This window comes from Oryctolagus cuniculus, chromosome 3 (genome assembly GCF_964237555.1).
Source record: "Oryctolagus cuniculus chromosome 3, mOryCun1.1, whole genome shotgun sequence".
Classification (NCBI taxonomy): domain Eukaryota; kingdom Metazoa; phylum Chordata; class Mammalia; order Lagomorpha; family Leporidae; genus Oryctolagus; species Oryctolagus cuniculus.
Genome location: NC_091434.1, coordinates 4753090 through 4771280, shown reverse-complemented (window position 1 = coordinate 4771280; position 18191 = coordinate 4753090). Strand labels below are relative to the sequence as shown.

Genomic DNA, 18191 nt, shown 5'->3' with positions numbered 1-18191 from the left:
CTAATCAGGCAGACCGAATCCAAGCTCTCTCATTGCCGTCTTGTGGGGAGGCCTTATTTTTCCCTATTTCTCTACTTCCGGGCATTCCTATCTCTCCTATTTTACTTCTATCTGCCAGCATTCATATTTCTCTCATTTTACTTCTAAACTTCTGTTTCTCTTATCCCTGCGGCTTCCTGGCGCCCACCTCGAGGCTGCTTCTCGGCGGCTTCCCGGCTCTGAGCCGCTTCAGCCAGCGCTTCTCTCATCTGCGCGGCTTCCCGGCTTCACGCGCACACTCCACGGTCTCCGTGCCCCTTCGCGCCCGCACCACGGCCTCGCACTAGCCCCACGTTCCCTATCTATTCACGCCCCGTGCTCTCTCTGCACGCGGCGGCTTCCGCGAATCACACAGCACAGCTCACGTTTCCGCCACCGGTATTCAGTCCAAGTTCCCCGGGCTAACCTGGCGAATTCAACCCAGCTCACGTCTGCGCCCTTTGGCTTGGCTTCCCGTCCTTTGCTCCCCGGGCTAATCTGACGGATTCCAACCTGGCGGCCCACGTCTCTGCCTCTGGTTCCAGATTTTCGCCTTTTGCTCCCCGGGCTGACTTGAAGAATCCCAAGATAGCTTATGTCTCCGCTTCAGCCTGCACTCGCGGCTTCATCCTCCCTAACATATTTTTCTCTACCCGGTATGTTTCCTAACTTTTCTTCCAACAATATTCCTCCCTCATTTCTCCTGGCTTCTCCCCACAGTCCGTATCCAAGTCTGTTTGTTCTAGCTTTCACTTTCGCTTTTGACCTTAGAGATTTCTCCCAGCTTCCCCCCGTAGTCCGTATCCGAGTCTATGCCTAGGCTTTTGATAGCTTCTTCCAGCACCTTTTCCATCCGGCTTTTCCCTAGGCTCTTTGCTAGTCTCTCTCTCCAGTATTTTCCCACTTCTTCCCGTTTCTTCCCTCCTAGGTTTTCTATCCGAGTCACGGCACCATTATGCCACTCCCCCTCTTCGTGGGGGAACGACACAGGACCCTGCGTTGTTCTTTCGTCTGCTCGGCCCTCCCCGGGTTTGCTGCTGGTTCTTCCCGGGTTGGCTACCGTCCCTTCCACCTCTGTGGAAGGGCGGTTCCCCCTAGCCACTTTCCCCACTTCCGCGGGGGAGCGGCACACCGCCGACCGGCTCTCTCGGGGGCTGCACAGGTGTTCCTTCAGATAGATGTTCCTCTTAGATGTTCCTGGTGCATGTTGTCTCTCTCCTCCTTTATAGTCCTCTTCCACCAATCCCAACTCTGCTACCCACACGCCGAGTACACTGCTTTCCTCCAATCAGGAGCAAGATCAGCTCCTGCAGCTCAATCAAATTGGCGAGAGGCAGCTGCGTAGAAGTTGTTACTCCCTTCTCAGCACCATATTGTGGGAGAGCAGATGCATAGAATGAGTCTTAATTCCAGTAACTTAGTCTAGTCCGAGTTGCTCCCCACAGTATTCCCCCGTGTGTACATATACCACATTTTCTTTGGCCACTTCTGTTGATGGACGCTTTGATCCGTTGACTTAGCTATCGTGAGTAGTTCTGCCACGCTTATGGGGGTGATGGCATCTCGTCACCACTCTTCACCATAATGAGTTCACGTCTTTTTTATTTTTTTAAAGATTTTTTATTTTTTTATTTGAGAGATAGAGTTACAGACAGTGAGAGGAAGAGACAGAGAGAAAGGTCTTCCTTCCGTTGGTTCACTCCCCAAATGGCTGCAACGGCTGGAGCTGCACCGATCAGAAGCCAAGAGCTTCTTCCAGGTCTCCCACACGGGTGCAGGGGCCCAAGCACTTGGGCCACCCTCTGCTGCTTTCCCAGGTCACAGCAGAGAGCTGGATCGGAAGTGGGGTAGCTGGGACTCAAGCCGGTGCCCATATGGGTTGTTGGCACTGCAGGCGGCAGCTTTACCCGCTGTGCCACAGCGTTGGCCCCTATCCAGTTTAAAGTAGGATTATTTGTTTTCTTTCTGTGGGGTGGTTTGAGCTCTTTATATGTCTTTTTTTTTTTTTTAAACAGGCAGAGTGGACAGTGGGAAAGAGAGAGAGACAGAGAGAAAGGTCTTCCTTTGCCGTTGGTTCACCCTCCAATCCGCGCTGCGGCCGTTGCACCGTGCTGATCCGATGGCAGGAGCCAGGAGCAAGGTGCTTCTCCTGGTCTCCCATGGGGTGCAGGGCCCAAGCACTTGGGCCATCCTCCACTGCACTCCCTGGCCACAGCAGAGAGCTGGCCTGGAAGAGGGGCAACGGGGATAGAATCCGGCGCCCCGACCGGGACTAGAACCCGGTGTGCCGGCACCACAAGGCAGAGGATTAGCCTGTTGAGCCGCGGCGCCGGCCTCTTTATATGTCTTGAATATAGCTCCTATCAGATGCATGGCCTGCGAGTGCTTCCTCCCAGTCTGTAGGTGATCTCTTCACTCTGTTTGTTGTTTTTATTACAGTGCAGAAGCCTTGTATTTTGATGTAATTCTACTTGCATATTTTCACTTCTGGTGTTTGTGCTTTTCCAGTCAAACCTAAAAATCATTTGGTCGGTGTGTCTGTTTCAGGTCAGCAGCATGCTGTTTTAAATACGCGGAGAGCTCCAAACCACGCGACTGGACGCCTCCAGCTCTGCTCCTTTTGCTCTAGATTCTCTGGGCTGCTCGGGGCTTTTTGTGGGACTCTGACAGGCATTGCATTGGCGCTCTGGATTGCCAGGGATAACGTGGAGGGTTAACAGTATCAGTCCTTCCAGTCCATGAATAAAGGGCAGATTTTTTTTATTTATTTGACAGAGTTAGAGAGAGAGAGAGACAGAGACAGAGAGAGACAGAGACAGAGAGAAAGGTCTTCCTTCCCTTGGTTCATTCCCCAAATGGTTGCTACAGCCGGCCCTGCCCTGATTGAAAGCCACGAGCCAGGTGCTTCTCCTGGTCTCCCATGGGGTGCAGGGCCCAAGCACTTGGGCCATCCTCCACTGCACTCCCGGGCCACAGCAGAGAGCTGGACTGGAAGAGGAGCAACCGGGACTAGAACCCAGCACCTACATGGGATGCTGGCGCCGCAGGCAGAGGATTAACCAAGTGAGCCACAGTGCTGGCCCCAAGGGGTAGATTTTGACTTATTTGTGTGTTATGCATTTTTTTTTTACATCTGTTTTTCACTTTTCCATGTAGATATTTCGCCTCCTTGGTTAAATTGGTTTCTAGGAACTTTTTTTTTTGAACTGTTGTGTATACAATTGTTCTCTTGATTTCTTTTTCAGAAATTTAGTTGCTAGTGTGGAGAAATGCTACTGAGTTTTCTTTTGAAGATTTAATTGTTTATTTGAAAGTCAGAGTTACAGAGAGAGGAGAGATCTTCCGTGTGCTGGTTCCCTCCCCAGGTGGCTGCAATGGCCAGGGCTGAGCCAGGCTGGAGCCAGAAGCCAGGGGCTTCATTTGACTCTTGCACATGGGTGACAGGGACCCAGGCACTTGGGCCAACCCCTCTGCTATTCCCAGGCCATTAGCAGGGGGCTGGATTGGAAGCAGAGCAGCCAGGACATGACCCAGAGCCCACAAGGGATGCCAGCATCACAGGTGGTGTTTTACCCAGCAAGGCCCTGATGCTACTGATTTTCCTATGTAGCCTTTGTACCCTGCATCGTAACTGTACTCATTTAATATTTCTGGGCCGGCGCCGCGGCTCACTAGGCTAATCCTCCGCGTGCGGCGCCGGCACCCCGGGTTCTAGTCCCGGTCGGGGCACCGGATCCTGTCCCGGTTGCCCCTCTTCCAGGCCAGCTCTCTGCTGTGGCCCAGGAGTGCAGTGGAGGATGGCCCAAGTGCTTGGGCCCTGCACCCCATGGGAGACCAGGATAAGCACCTGGCTCCTGGCTTTGGATCATCACAGTGCACCGGCCGCAGCGCACCAGCTGCGGCGGCCATTGGAGGGTGAACCAATGGCAAAGGAAGACCTTTCTCTCTGTCTCTCTTTCCCATTGTCCACTCTGCCTGTCCAAAAAAAAAAAAAATATTTCTAACCAGTTTTTGGTAAAATCTTGAGGGTTTTCTGTATGTAAGATAATTTTGTCAGCCGACTGTGACAACTTCACTGCACTAATTCCTGTTTGGACGCCTCGTTTCTCTCTCTTGCCCTGGGCAGGACTTACAACATTGTGTTCACAGGAGAGGTGAGCGTGGACGTCCTTGCCCTGTCCCGGCTCTCGGAAGGCAGGGTTTCAAGGATCTGCAGTTGAGCATGTTAGCTGCAGGCTTATCACACGCGCACGAGGTCTTTATCGAATTGAGGTGAAATTGCCCTACCTTGTTGAGCGTCTTTATCACGAAAGCACGTTGGATTCTGTCCAATCCCTTTCCTGCCCCTAATGTGGTGGCCCCGTGGCGCTCCTCCTGCACTCGGCTGATGGGAGGAGTGACAGTTAGCGATCTGCATCTACAGAGCCGCCCTGGCATCCCAAGGATACGTCCCAGCTGCTCGCGCTGAGTGATTCCTTTGCTGCATCGTGGAGCTCTGTTTTCTCGTTATTCCGCGGAGGATTTTGTATCCGTGTTCATCAAGGATGTTGGCGGGCAGTTTTCCTGTGCTGTCGCTGTCTGGCTTTGGAATCAGGACAATCATGGTTTCCTAAAAAGAGTCTGAAAGCCTCATTCCCTTTTGATTGTTGGGAAGAGTTTGTGCAGGATTGGTGTGAGAGCTTCAAACGTTTGCAAGAAGTCAGCAGGGAAGCCATCAGATCCGGGATTTTCTTTGATGGGAGACTTCGCAAACACTGCTCCAACCTCTTTGTTTGCGATCGGCCTGGTTTTCTGTTTCTTTGTGTTTCAGTAGGTTGTATTTGTCTAGGAATGTACCATTTCTTCTAAGTTTCCCAATTTGTTGTCATGTAATTGTTCAGCGTGGTCTCCCATGACCCTTTGTATTACCGGGGTATCAGCTGTAATATCTCCTCTGCCATTTCTGACTGTATTTGAGTCATATCTGTTTTTCTATTCTAGCTAAAAGTTTGTGGATTTTATTTTTTCAAAAATCCATCTCTTGGTTTTGTTGGTCTTTTGTATTGTTTTTCTAGTCACTATTTATTTCTGTTCTCACCATTATTATTTCTTTCCTTTTGCTAACATGGGGCTTTGTTCTTTATTTTTTGTTTCTAGTTTTTTTTTTTTTTTGTTTCCTTGAGGAGTAACACTGAGTTGTTTGAAACACTGAGTTGTTCTTCTTTTCTGACATAGGCAGAAAATACCAAAATAAAACCTGTAGTGAAACCCTATTTATTTTAAAATGTTATTTATTTACTTGAAAGTCAGAATTACAGAGATGCAGAGGCAAAGACAGAGAGAGAGAGAGAGAGAGAGAGAGAGTGAGAGAGAGAGAGAGAATCTTCCATCTGCTGGTTCACTTCCCAAATGACCACAATGGCCAGAGTTGAGCTGAGTCGAACCGGAGCCAAGAGCCAGGAGCTTCTTCCAGGTCTCCCATGTGGGTGCAGGGGCCCAAGGACTTGGGCCACCCTCCACTGCTTTCCCAGGCCACAGCAGAGAGCTGGATCAGAAGTGGAGCAGCCAAGACTTGAACAGGTGCCCAAATGAGATGCCAGCACTGCAGGTGGCGGCTTTACCTGCTACGCCACAGTGCCAGCCCGGAAAACCAATTTAAACCCATGTTGACAACTTAGTAGTTCACTGATTCTTCTGAAAAATGAGAGCATCTTGACCTAGGCCAAGTGGAAAAGCCATGTGCAGACAAGAGCGCAGGTCTGGCTGGATCCCGGCCCTCGTGGAAGGACCCTCTGCTCCTGCCAGGGGCTGCAGCACTGACCGCTTGCCCTTTGCCCTTTGCGTCCAGGAGTCTGTCTCTCCAGACTAGGGTTTGCCAACAGGTGTTGCCTCTCCGCATTCTGAGTTGGGGTCACAGCTGCAGGGTGGGTTCTCCCACATCAGGTGTTGCCTCTCCGCGTTCTGAGTTGGGGTCACAGCTGCAGGGTGGGTTCTCCCACATCGGCGCACGGTTTCTGTTGTCACGGAGTCCGTTAGGAAAACGCCTCCGGCTTAAGCTCTTCCTTTGCTGCCCGTGTGGTGTCCTCGGCACTTGCATCCTAGTTTCCCCTGGACGTGAGCATTTCGGCCATTCTCGATGTCTCTTCATCAAAGAACATTATTCTTCTAGTTTCACCATGGAGCATGCCCTTGTACGGAAGAGCTACGTTCAGCCTGCCGTCACCCACGGGTTCTGCATTTGCAGATTCAACCAACCGTGGAGGGAAACTATTTTTTTTTAAGCCTGCGTCTGTACTGAACGTGTACAGGTTTTTTTCTTTGTCATTTTCCCCTAAACAATGCGGCAGAACACTGTTTCCAAAGCATTTGCCCTGTTGTAGGTATTACAAGTATTCTACAGATGACTCAAAGTGTGTGTGTGGAAGGAAGGACGAGTGTAGGTTACATGCAAATCCTAGTCCATTTTATGTACGGCCTTGAGCATGGCAGGTGTGGATAAGAGGGTGTGGGGGGGGGGGGGTCCTGCGAGGCCCGCACTGTCAGGATGGTGGGGCAGCGGTGTCTCCGACAAGAAGCCCCGGAGACAAGTTTCGGTCAACAGGTCTGTTTAAAACAACCAATCACAAGCTTTCAAAGGGCAGGCAGAGGGGGCGCAGCCAGTCAGGGCAACACTGATTCTACAGAATAACGCCAATACTCGTGGTGCTATGCTTCTCCAGTCAGCGTGAAGGTCATGGAGCCTGTGCAACCTTCCAGGTGGTGCTGACGGGTCTGGGCCACACCTGGGAGCTCTTTACCTGGTTGACAATTACAAGGCCCCTCAACAGGAAGTGGGGTGGGGGAGATGTGCCTGGGACACCCCGCCGCCTGCCCGCAGCTGGGACGTGTGTGGCTCTCAGTGTGCCTGAGCCCCGACCAGGATGTTTCTGGGAGGCATGGTGTGCCACACCCGCTTAACCTGCATGGGCAGGGCAGGCGGCCTCCCAGCCAGGCACAGGATCACCCACAGGTTACATGCAAATCCCAGTGCATTCATGGCAGGTGCGGGCATCAGGCTGGGGGTTGCCCTGCAGCCAGTCCCTGCAGACCCTGAGGGCCGACTGTTCTCCCAGGACCCAGGACGGGCTCACCTGTAACTTCTAAGTATTCATTTCTTAATGAGGCTGGAATGTTATGGTAGAGAATTTTGTGGGACCAGGATAAGGACAGAGGTACTTCAAACAGTGTGTGGGAAAATGATATCAACGTTTGTTATGGGGCAAATATGTTTGAACTTCATGTGGCTTTTTCACTAAAAGTCATGGAAAATGCATATTATGAAAAAGTATATGTGGGCTTCAATTTTTTTTTTTGCACCAAAATACACTTATCTTTTCATGTCATTGTTCCACCAATCTTTTGAAATGCCCTCATAGCCTCCACCTGGGAGCTATTCTTGTCTGAGCCACTGTCTCTGGGAGTGTCACATCTATTTTGAGAAGCCCCTAGAAGGAATCTATGGTGGCAGTGGCTGGGGCGGATTGAGCGCTGCTGGTTTTAATAATAGCTGTGCCACCCGAGAGCCCAAACCTACCCTACTGCTTCCTTCTGGCTTCTCCCTGCATCTTGCTGTCCTAGAAATGGAAGACGTCCCCAAATGATATATTCTGTAGATTTTTTACTTACCTATTTGAAAGGCAGACACACACACACACACACACACACACAAACTCCCATTCACTGAATAATCCCCCAAATGCCCGGTTAGCCGGGAGCTGGGACCTCAATCCAGGTCTCCCAAGGGGTGGCATCACCACTGCCTCCCAGGCTGTCCTCTGGCGGGCAGCTGGAGTCAGCAGCAGGGAATCAGACCCAGGCATTCCGACGTGGGACATGGGCCATCTAACTGCTCTGAAGTGTTTTCCACACCCTGAATCCACCGGCACACAGAGGAGCCCTTGTTCACAGAGGGATTTGTTGAGTAGAATCCCTCTGGAAGGTCTGAAGTTCACTGTTATGGGCTGTGTTGCCAGCCCTTTCTCTTGAAAGCAATGGGGACAGCCGCGTGAAAAAGACACTTCCATCCAGAGTTTACTTAAACGCTAGGCTCGTTCTCCCGGGTTTTATGTGAACCAAAGAACAGCTTGTGAGGATGTGCGTGCACCAATAATAACAGCTTACTTGGAGAATGATGTAGCGTGTGCCCATTGCTACGCTAAGCAATCTCCATGCATTATCGTAATTGATCCTTGCGAGCACTGGGCCCAGTATGAGATGAGAACACAGCAGAGCAGCCTGGCCTCCTGCTACCCGGCAGCCAAGGGACGGAGCTGCCGTTTGACTCCAGACAGCCTGCTTTTAGGATCCGCCATACTGTTTCCCCGCGTGCACGTGGGTGTGTGTATGTAGCACACACACAGTTCACACCACACACACTTGCATCAGACACGCGCACACACACTCATTAACACATATGCTAAAGCTTACATAATAACCTGTCCGGGCATCTAATGCACCACAAACCATAATGCCTAGCTAATAACACGCATGTAAAAGCTCCTGGACATATAATCCACCGCAAAGCAGACACGGGAGGGCGGAGCTGCGAAATCCGGGGCCGTGCTTACATGGATCACACATAGCGCTCCAGTCATTTTAACCCTTCAAAACGACCGAGTGGTATTTTGTACTTAAAAAAAAAGTGATTGATTTTGCTTGTAGGTGTTCCCTCTGGAAACGCTCACTGAACAGCCAAATGTTAAGTTCGTTTTTTGTTTGTTTGTTTTCCTTTCTTTTGTCTTGGAGACCTGTAGAAACTGATGGAAGGATAAAGCATGACCTCAGCAGGAGGCGGCACTGGGAGACCTGGGCCAGGAAGCACAGACACAAGGCGCCAACCCCGGTTACAAAGTGGCAGACAGCGGGGTCTTGTTTCTTCTCTTTTTTGGTGGTTTCTTTAAACACACTGGCCTCTGGCCTCGCCTGGGATGCAGGCTGGCTGGAAGATGCTCACAGCAGGTGGGCACCAAGTGGGGCCCCAGGAACATGGCCCAGGGAGGCCGGGTTTCCCTGCACCCCCCCCCCCCACTGCTCAGTGGGCTGAGCTGGGCCTGCCTTGGCCTGCGGCCCCTGTGGCCCAGCTCCTTCCTTAGTGTGGCTGGGGAGCTCTCCTTGCCTTGGGCCATTTGTGATGCTTCAGGAATTGTCTTTTTATACTTTGTGATCTCGTTCAACTGGCTTTGTCTTTCCCCATGCTTTATAGGCAGTTTTTTTTTTTTTTTTTTAAATCACAGTCGGGACAGACAGTCGTCTGGGATGGCAGCAACTCCTCTCCGGGCTTGGCTGCCCTTCTCATACTCATTTAAAACACAGAGTCAGAGGCCGTCACTCGCCAGGGCCCCGCGCACCGCAGGCTGGCTCCTGTCTTGCCCCCCCGCACCCCCTGCAAAGCGCTCCTGGGCTCCAGGGCTCCCCGGCTCACTGCCCCGCCTCCTTGGAGCAGCTGCAGTGGTCGTGTTCGGCGTCATTAGGTCCACGTTCAGGAACCCCACGATCCACACCGAGGAGTAGGAAACCAGGGTCCTTAGGGAGAACGCGGTCTCCAGACACGCTTCATACATGGCCACGCACGCTTCATACATGACCACGCACGCTTCATACATGACCACGCACGCCAGAAGCCTCGTGCAACATGGGAGCGCTAATAACAGCCTTGGTTTGCTATCCCTAGGGGACTGGTTCCAGGACCCCCAAGGAGACAAAAATCCGCACAGGTGCTCAAGTCCCTGCACTGCGCAGGCCGGCAGGGCCGGGAACCGCCTCTCTGCAAGGCGCTCCCGCAGCCCGCTCTGGACTGGGCGAGGCTCAGCCCTGCCAGCGAGACTTCCCGGCTTTTCACGCCCTGGTAGGGACCGAGAAGACAGAGCGCGGCTGCCCAGCACGGGTCGGCTACAATGACCCATATTTCTGGTCCGCAGAGGGTAGAATCCCCCCGCGGGAACCAGCGGTCAGGACTAACTCACGCGTCCAGCTCTGGACTTGGAACCAGTGTTTGCTCTCCCCAACCCCAAGACCTGTGCAGGCTCCCGGGCTCCCCACGCCCCGGGCAGGGGGTGGCGTCCTGCAGCCAGGAGGGTCCTCCTTGCGCAGGGGGTCCCCGTTCCCGCTGCGGGGCGGGTCTTCCTCCCGCGACAGCCCCGCCGCCGCTGCTGTCGGGCTCCGTGCAAACTGCGTTTCCACGTTTCCCGCTGTGGCGACCCCACCCCGCGAGCCGCCCGCGCGTGCCACGGCCGATCCCGGAGAGCAGGGAGCGCCGCGCCGGTCCCCGGGCAGGGCTGGCCCCACCGTGGCCGGCGACCCCGCCGCCCCGCGCCGAGAAAAGCCGAACGCAGGGGGCAGCTTCGTGAGCCCCACGCCCTGCGGCCAGCCCACTCCTCTGGGATTTCTCCCGCTCCCCCGCCTCCCACCGCCCTCCGGCGAGCGCCCGCCGCGGGACCCCGATCCACGGCGCACCGGGCTCAGCACTCGGCCGCGCCCGCAGCCCCGGGCCGGCGACCCAGGGCTGCAAGGAGCAGGCGCCGGGGCTGCAACCCGGGCACCGCCCCCAGCCCGCGCTTCCGCCCGCCCGAGGCCCCGCCCCCGCGCTCGCCCCGCCCCCCGCCCGCGCCCGGCCCCGCCCCCGGCGCGGGACCACCCACCCCTGGGCAGGCGGAGGCGGGGGCCGAGCGCTCCGGGCTTTCTCGGCCGCCCCGGCCGCTCGCCCGAGTGTCCGCAGCCGCCTCCGCCGCGCGGTGACTCCGGAGCCGCGCGCGCCCCCGGCCGGACGAGCCGCTGGGCGCCTGGGAGAAGCCGCGGGAGCCCGCGGGGACGCCATGCGAGCCAGGTAGGCAGGCGGCCGCGGGGCGCCTCGGGCGGCGCGCCCCCGGCCCCCGCGGCCCCGCGCCGGGCCTCCCCCGCCGCCGGAGTAGGCGGCTCCGCGGGCGCCGGGGCGCGGCTGGCGCGGGTGGCCCCCTCCCCGGCGCGGGCCGCTGGCGGGCGGGCGGCCCTGCGGGGCGCGGCTGGGGGCGCGGGGCGGGCGCGCGGTCCCCGGCCGGACTTGTTGGCGACCGTGCATATTTCAACTTTTGGCGAGAGCCCCGGTTTGCGGGTGAAATCGAGAACTCCGGTGGTGGCGCGGCGGCCGGAGACCCCGCGGGCCGGGCCGGGCCGGGATAGAGGCGGCGCCCCTCGCGCGGGGCCGGCCGTGTAGCCCCGGGCGCCGGCCGTGCGGAGGGCCGTGGGGCCTCGCGGCTCGGCGAGGTCCGAAGGGGAGCCCGGGGCCGGGTTTTCCGTGCACATTTTCTCCACGCTGGGGCGGCGGGTGGCTGCTGTGTGGTCGATCAGTCACCGCGAGCAACTTCGCAAAACTTTAGTTCTGGTTTTACGGACGCGGCCGATGCTGGGAGCGGGGGGCGTGGACGGCACGGCGAGGCAGACCTGATCCCCGGCCGGCCGCACGGAGCCCCCCAGCCCGCTCGGCGCGCGTTCTTGGGGTCGCAGGCGCGGGTTTCGTCGTCTGGCGGGACCGAGGGAACCACGGCGAGCGCGTTCCTCCCGCGCCTCCAAGGGTGGTGCCTCTGCCCCCCGCAGGCTGGGCTTTGGGGACAGGGTCTCCCTCCCTGCTCTCCCGGGGGCGGGGGAGGGGACGGGCCTGGCCTCCTGGCCTCCCTGTGGTTCGGGTTTCTTGCCTCGTAAAAAGGAAGGCGATGATTCCCGAAGTGCTTCCCAGGTCCCCGTAAAAATTAATGGGTGGTTTGTGGAGCGCGTGGACATCCTTGGATGGACAGCGGCTGTGCCCCAGGGGCCCCGGACGCAGGCTGCTGCTCCCGGGCCTCAGCCGGTCCAACAGCTGCCGCCCACCAGCCGGCCTGCCCGGCGGACCCTGCGGGACCGTCCCCTGACCCCTGCCAGGGCCCTCGGTGGAGAGCTAGGGAGGACCTGGCGCCTTGCACACACCCCGCCTCCAACTCTGCCTTCTGCAAGGGGCCCCCTGGAGTAAGGGGCAGGGGGCCAAGGCTGCCCAGCCTGCGTGGGGGCGTTGGAGCTCTGGGGTCCCGGAACCCAGCGACCTGGCTTCCCAGGACTTGCTTTATGGTACGCTTGTTTACTAAATGAACAATGACCCGCTCCCAGGCCAGGCCTGGCTGCTGGAGCCTCTATGTGCTTTTGTGTTTTTTTTTTGTTTTTTTTTTTTCTTTTTTTCCTGTTGTTACAAATCCAGGCCCTACGCTCCAATGTCCTTGCAGCACCATGAATAGGGACCCAGGCTGGGTACCAGCAGCCCAAGCAGGAGCAGGTGCCTCCCACCCCCCAGGCAGCCGGGGTGCCCACCTCGTTCTGCCTCTCCTGGGCTCCACCGCTGGGGTCTTTGGCAGTTTCTTTGTTGCCATTTCTGCTCCCCCAGGCCTTTGATTTGATGGAGGTCTGGTGACAGAAGGCAGCTCACACAGGGGGCGTTTGGAAGGGTCTGAAAAACAGCTAATACCTATTGTGCTCTTAACTTTCCTGGTGGAGGGCTGGGGGGGGGGGGCTCTTCCTGGAATCTCTGCTTTGCTGCTGTTTCCTAATCCGAAACCTAGAATTGTGTCCCGGACCCCCGACCCCCGACCCCCGACCCCCGCTGCCGGAATGGACTTTCTGCTTATTCTAATCTGGTTTCTAGTCTGACAGAGACATTCACCAGTGGAGAAAGCAGTCCTGGGGAGGGACGCTCCTGCGTTTATATCCCACGAACCGGCCAGTTAGGAGCTCTGAGGTCCCTGGGGAGGGGTCTCCCAGCTTCCCATGCTTCAGGAGGAGCCCTTGACCCCAGCAAGGGGGTCCGGGCAGAGCTCTGGGGCTCCCTGTTTGAGGGCCAGCTGAGTTTTAACAGGAGAAGCTGCGCCCTTGGCTTTGCTGTTTTCAAATTCGACCCCAGAGTTGGACTGGGGTACATTTTTTTTTTCCTTTTGAGAGTTGGAGTCAGGCCCCTGGGACATTTCCCGAGGCCCCGGAGTTGGGCACCAAGACTTCTTTGTCCCGGGGTCGCTGCCTGACAACCAGGAACCAGGAATCAGGAAAGCCGTGCCCTGGCCGACCTGCTCCTGCCGCGGGCGTCTCCGGTGCGCACTCAGCCTCCCGAGGGCCAGCTGGGTCTCCTGCTGCCCAGCCATTTGCACAGCGAAGACCCCGCCTGCCACCTCCCTGTGTTCCGTGTCCTCCAGGAAGCCTGAGCCGGCCACCCCACACCCCCCCACACCGATGTCCCGTAGCTCTGCACCTGCACCTGGGGCCGTGGGGGCCAGCTCTTATGGGAAGCGGTCACAATAACCAGCCTTTAGGAGGCCTGGGACTGCAGAGGCTTTGCAAGAAAAGAGAGGCCTGGTACGAGGAGGGAGGCCATCTGCTGGGCGGCCCCGCTGGCCCACGGAGCAGGCACGTCTGAGTTAGAGGCAGCGGGCTCAGTTCACTCAAGATTGGCGGGGTCTGGAGGGGTAGGAGGAGGCACCACTGACCCAGTCTTGTGCTCCGGCTGCTTGCTCTTCATTCAGAACCGTGAGGGGTTTCTTTTCTTAAGCTCTGAGAATTTAGGGAACTCCTCCAAGCCCATCGCTTGTGATTGCCCAGCTGGGATGTGCACCTGGGGCTGCCTGAGGCGTGCAGGGCCCAGGGCAGCGGAGCACCAGGCGTTCTGGGAGCTTGGAGACCCAGGCACGAAAGGTCAGGGTGGCTGCCTCCCTCCCGCAGCACAACAGCTGTGCTCCTAGGGCGAGGGGTCCTTGTTGCCTCTCGGCCTGGCTGCAGGGCAGAGCCGGGTTTATTGAGGGCGGCGGTGGTGGTGTTGAGACACGGTTCACTCACTCAGATCTGTATGAAGTCTGTCCTCCCAGCGATGGGGAGGTTGTTCCGGGCAGATGAGGTCACTGGAGCAAGATTATTGGAAGGCAGAGAAGTCGGTGTGAGATAAGGGTCCCACCTTGCTTTTACGATGAAAGAGATGACACACTAACGAGATTAGTCTTATCTGCCTGCTAGAGGCATGGGGCAGTGGGGCAGGGGAGCTCTCTGCTGATGCCTGTTAGCCCAGCCCCAGCGCCCCAGCGGATGGGAAAGAAGCCTCTCTTTGGAAGCATTTTATGATTCCAAATTCTTATTAAACCTTCTCCCCCCACCCCCCACCCCCAGGCTGCACAACCAAGGCAGACGCTGCTCGGCACGAGCAAGCCTGAAGCCTAGTGCCGTAGAGGAAGCTCCTGTGTCTTCTGAGACAGGAGGCCGAGCCAGGGGCGCGTGCCTGCAGAAGACAAAGGGCCGGGCCGGCGGTGCCCACCCCCCGCCCCACGGCTGACTGGCAGCGGCACTAAATATTTAAGTCTGCCCACGTCTCGCCTTTCACTGCCCTGCACCCCCCTCCCGCCCCCGCCAGCCCCCTTTAGGCAGTGGGGGAGGTTGCTCCTTGCGTTTGCACCTGTCTGCCCAGGAGCAGGGCCCAGACAGCATGTGGGTGTCGCTGAGAACACCTCCAAACTCAGACTATGTGTGAAAGTCACCTGGCAGCTTTAAGAAAAAACCCACACCCTCCACCTGCCCACCCCCCCCCAGTCCCCAGCGTGGAACCAGGACCTGTGGCCCTGACCCTGGCATCTGAGGTTTCTTCCAGCTACCCCCTGGGGTTCTGATTGAACCCTGGGCTGCACACAGCATGTGAGAAGGAAGGAGGGGGGGCAGCCAGGGGCTGCGCATGGCTGACCTGTGTTGGAGGCCAAGGAGTGCAGGCTTTGTGCTTGGGGGGTGCTGAGCTCAGAGGGCTCCGGCCCCCCACCGGGCCGTCAGCTGCCAGTCTTAGGGCAGTGGCCTTATCTTCCCCCGTGACGCGAGTCAGCACCCGGTTCTGCTCTGGTTGCTTCTGCTGGCCCAGGAAGAAGTGGCCTCGTGGGAGAGAGAGGTCCAGACGGCAGCCGGCAGGCGGCTCCTTGGCCGGGTGTGGTGAGCGGGATAGGGTGGGAGAGCAGGGGCAGCGGTCCAGGGGGTCCTCCGGGAGCACCCACGAGAAGAGGGCAGCTTGAGGGCCAGGGAGGAGGACTGGGTGAGCAGCCTTGAACTTGGTGGCACACATGAGCTGATTATTTTTTCCCATCATCATTAGCAGGTGAAGTATTTTCAAACGAGAGACGCTCTCTTTGGAGGCAGGGAGCACGTGGGAGGGAGGTGTGACTGCGTGCAGAGCCAGGAGGCGGGAGGGGAGGCCCTGGGGTGCAGACTTTACAGGGATGCTGGCGTGCGGGCGTGGCTGCTGCTCCAGCCGCACTGTGGAGAGCGGCGCAGGCCTGGGCTCGCCCCCTTACAGTGGGAGCCGTGGGAGTGGCGGGGCTCACGTGGGGCCGCCCCAGGGTCGCCCCGCGGTGCACAGCAGGCTGGGGAGAGGCAGGTGGAGACGGGTGGGGGGAGGGGCCAGTGAGTGCCCTGCGTGTCCCTGCAGCAGAGGAGGAGAAAGGCAGAGGGGCGGCAGGGGTGAGAGCCCCCTGCACACAGGACCGTGCTGGGGAGCTGGTGAACTCATGAAGGTTCCACTTGCAGGAGCTGGGTCGTCACAGCAGCAGGGAGACTTGGGAGAGAGGTGGTGGAGACCAGCGTGGGGGCTGCTGCTCAGCAGGGTGTTTGTGATGGGGGGGGCGGGGACAGGATGGCAGCAGGGAGCCGGAGTAGGGAGCTAGACTGGGTCAGAGGGGCAGGGATCCTGGGACCTGGAGGCCTGCGGGGGGGAGGGGCTGGCCTGAGCAGCGGAAGTGAGGGCCCCGGGCGAGTGGGGGGGTGGCCGCAGGTGCCGCACTGGTCATGGGGCGTCTGTGGATGGACTGCTTCCCCAGACGCCTTTGCGGGTTGCACATTTGCCAGCCTTGGTGAGGCCTGGTGGGGTTGGAGGCAGGTCCTGGGGGTCTCTGCTGACACTCTGAGCTCCCTGCATGGGGGCCTGCCTCCGTCCTGGCCTCATCACAGGCCCCCTGCCAGGCAGGTGCAGCTCAGGGGCCCTCGTCTGTCTGCAGAGTGAAAGAAGCAGCCGGGTGGAAACCTAGGCTGGTGGCCTCGTCTGGCCCTATTGCGACAACGCCGGTACTCTCCTGCGTGAGAGCTGGATGGTTTACCGCTGACGAGATGTGTCTGTGGCGATTCCTGGCCCTTGAGCACTAACCAGCTCGGCCAAGCGCTGGCCGGTGGCCGTCCTCGACGTTCTACGCAGTTAGCTTAGCTCTCGACTCTGGTAGGCTCAGTTCGTCTGTGTCCACCCCTTTCGTCCTGATGCGGTCTGCTGAAGGACCTGGATTTCCCGCAGCCTCAGGAAGCCGGCAGTGGAGGGACATGCCAGCGATGCGCCTCGGACTCCCAGGAGATTGACAAGGGCGTCAGGTGTGGGGCCCGTGCGTCACTGGACGCGAGGGGGGCAGTGCTGAGACCGGAGTCCAGGGTGGAGCTGCAGTGATGCAGGGGAGGAGGAGGAGGTCTCCGGCCGGTGCTCTGCCTCCTCACCCCTGCTGTGCCCCTGTTGCTCTTGCTTGGTTTCAGAAATCAGCGTTTAAGGTGCTTACGAGGGCAGCCCTCTCTTCCCGCCTCCAGTTTCCGTCAACGTCGGGCCCGTGTCAGAGCATGGGGGCTGTGCGTGACTCCTGCCCGCCATGAAGAGTGGGTGCCCTGGGGCTCCCGGGTGTAACAGCACCACCTGTGTGGTTCCAGAGTGTTCCGTCAGGAGACCTAGGAGTTTTTGGATTCCCCTGTGTCCCAGGCTTCCCCTCTGTGTCGGGCACTGTGGCGCCGCCGTGAAAGCCGTGAGTAGGCAAATGGGAGCCGCCGGCCTGGCATGGCTGCAGGCCATCCTGGGAGGGAGATCCCCGCTCGCCACCTCGGCGTCCTGGGGCGCAGCAGCGGCGTGACGTGCTCACGGAGCGGGCTAGGCGGTCACTCCTCCGTGGCGTCTCCGGGGCCCTTCCTGGGGGCATCGCAGTGGGAAAGGGCAGGGGCTTCTCAGCCCCGCACACCCTGTGTGTGTGACCCTTGACCTCTGTCTGCCTGCTTTGTCCCTGGGTGAGCCTGGGGAGTGCTCCGAGGCCACGCTTTGCTGGCCACGGTGCTTGCCTCCTGAGGTTGGAGATTTAAACACAGTGTGGCCCTGTTCCTCACTGTGGGTGTGGCTGTGTTGTTTCCACCTGTGAGGGTCCGGGTCCCCGCCCCTGTCAGCGTGGGCTTCTTCATGGCTGTGGGTTCTTCAGTCTGGTGTATATGCGCTCTGGCTTATTCTTGGTTTAAGAATTTATTTATTTTTATGTGAATGGCAGGGTTTCAGAGAGAGAGGGAGAGGCAGAGATCTTCCGTCTGCTGGTTTGCTCCCTAAATGACTGCTACGGCTGGGGCCGGGCCAGACCAAAGCCAGGAGCTTCTTCCGGGTCTCCCACGTGGATGCGGGGGCCCAAGGACTTGGGCCGTTCTTTGCTTCTGTCCCAGGTGCATTAGCAGGGAGCTGGATCTGGGCGGAGCAGCCGGGACACGAACTGGTATCCACATGGGATGTTGGCGATGCAGGCAGCCGCTTAACCGCTGGGCCACAGCGCTGGCCTGTACTCTTTTTAAAGATTTATTTATTTACTTGAAAGGCAGGTGAGAGAGAGAGAGGGAGGGAGAGGGAGGGATTGATCCTCCATCCACTAGTTCACTCCCCAAATGATTTTAACAGCAGGGCTGGGCCAGGCCACAGCCAGGAACCAGGAATGCCACCTGGGTCTCCGGCATGAGTGGCGGGCCAAGCACTTGCACCACCCTCTGCTGCCCTGCCTGGTGCGTTGTCAGGGAGGTGAGCCGGGTACTGAGCACCCCGATGTGGGCTGCTGTGCCGCAGGCTGGCCCCTCCAGCGTACTCTTCAATGTTGCCTACATAGGGAACGTTTAGGCTCTCTCACCACCGGAGTGGAACAGTTTTAGACTCTGTTCGGCCTGACCCTTTAAAAGTGTGTGTGCTTACCTTGCCCCTTGCCCAGGTCCCTGGGAGGAGATGGTGGGGACGCAGGAGGGGTGTGGCGGAGACCCCCAGGTTGCACAGCGGTGCCCAGACCTCTGGCGTGGCCTGGAAGGACCAGTGGCAGGCCGCGGAGGCTTCCTGGTGCTGCGGCACGGTGAGGCCCTGCCCTGCCCTGCCCTGCCCTGCCCTGCCC

General features: G+C 58.2%; 1 protein-coding gene across 1 annotated transcript in view; it reads left to right on the top strand.

Moving 5' to 3' along the window:
- Positions 1–10718: 10718 nt before the first annotated feature.
- SH3BP4 (SH3 domain binding protein 4) overlaps positions 10719–18191 on the top strand; it is a 71547-nt gene continuing 64074 nt past the window's right edge. Inside the window, exon 1 of the mRNA XM_051834149.2 lies at positions 10719–10858. The gene's annotated coding sequence lies outside the window, so the exon portion shown is untranslated. The remainder of the gene's footprint in view (positions 10859–18191) is intronic.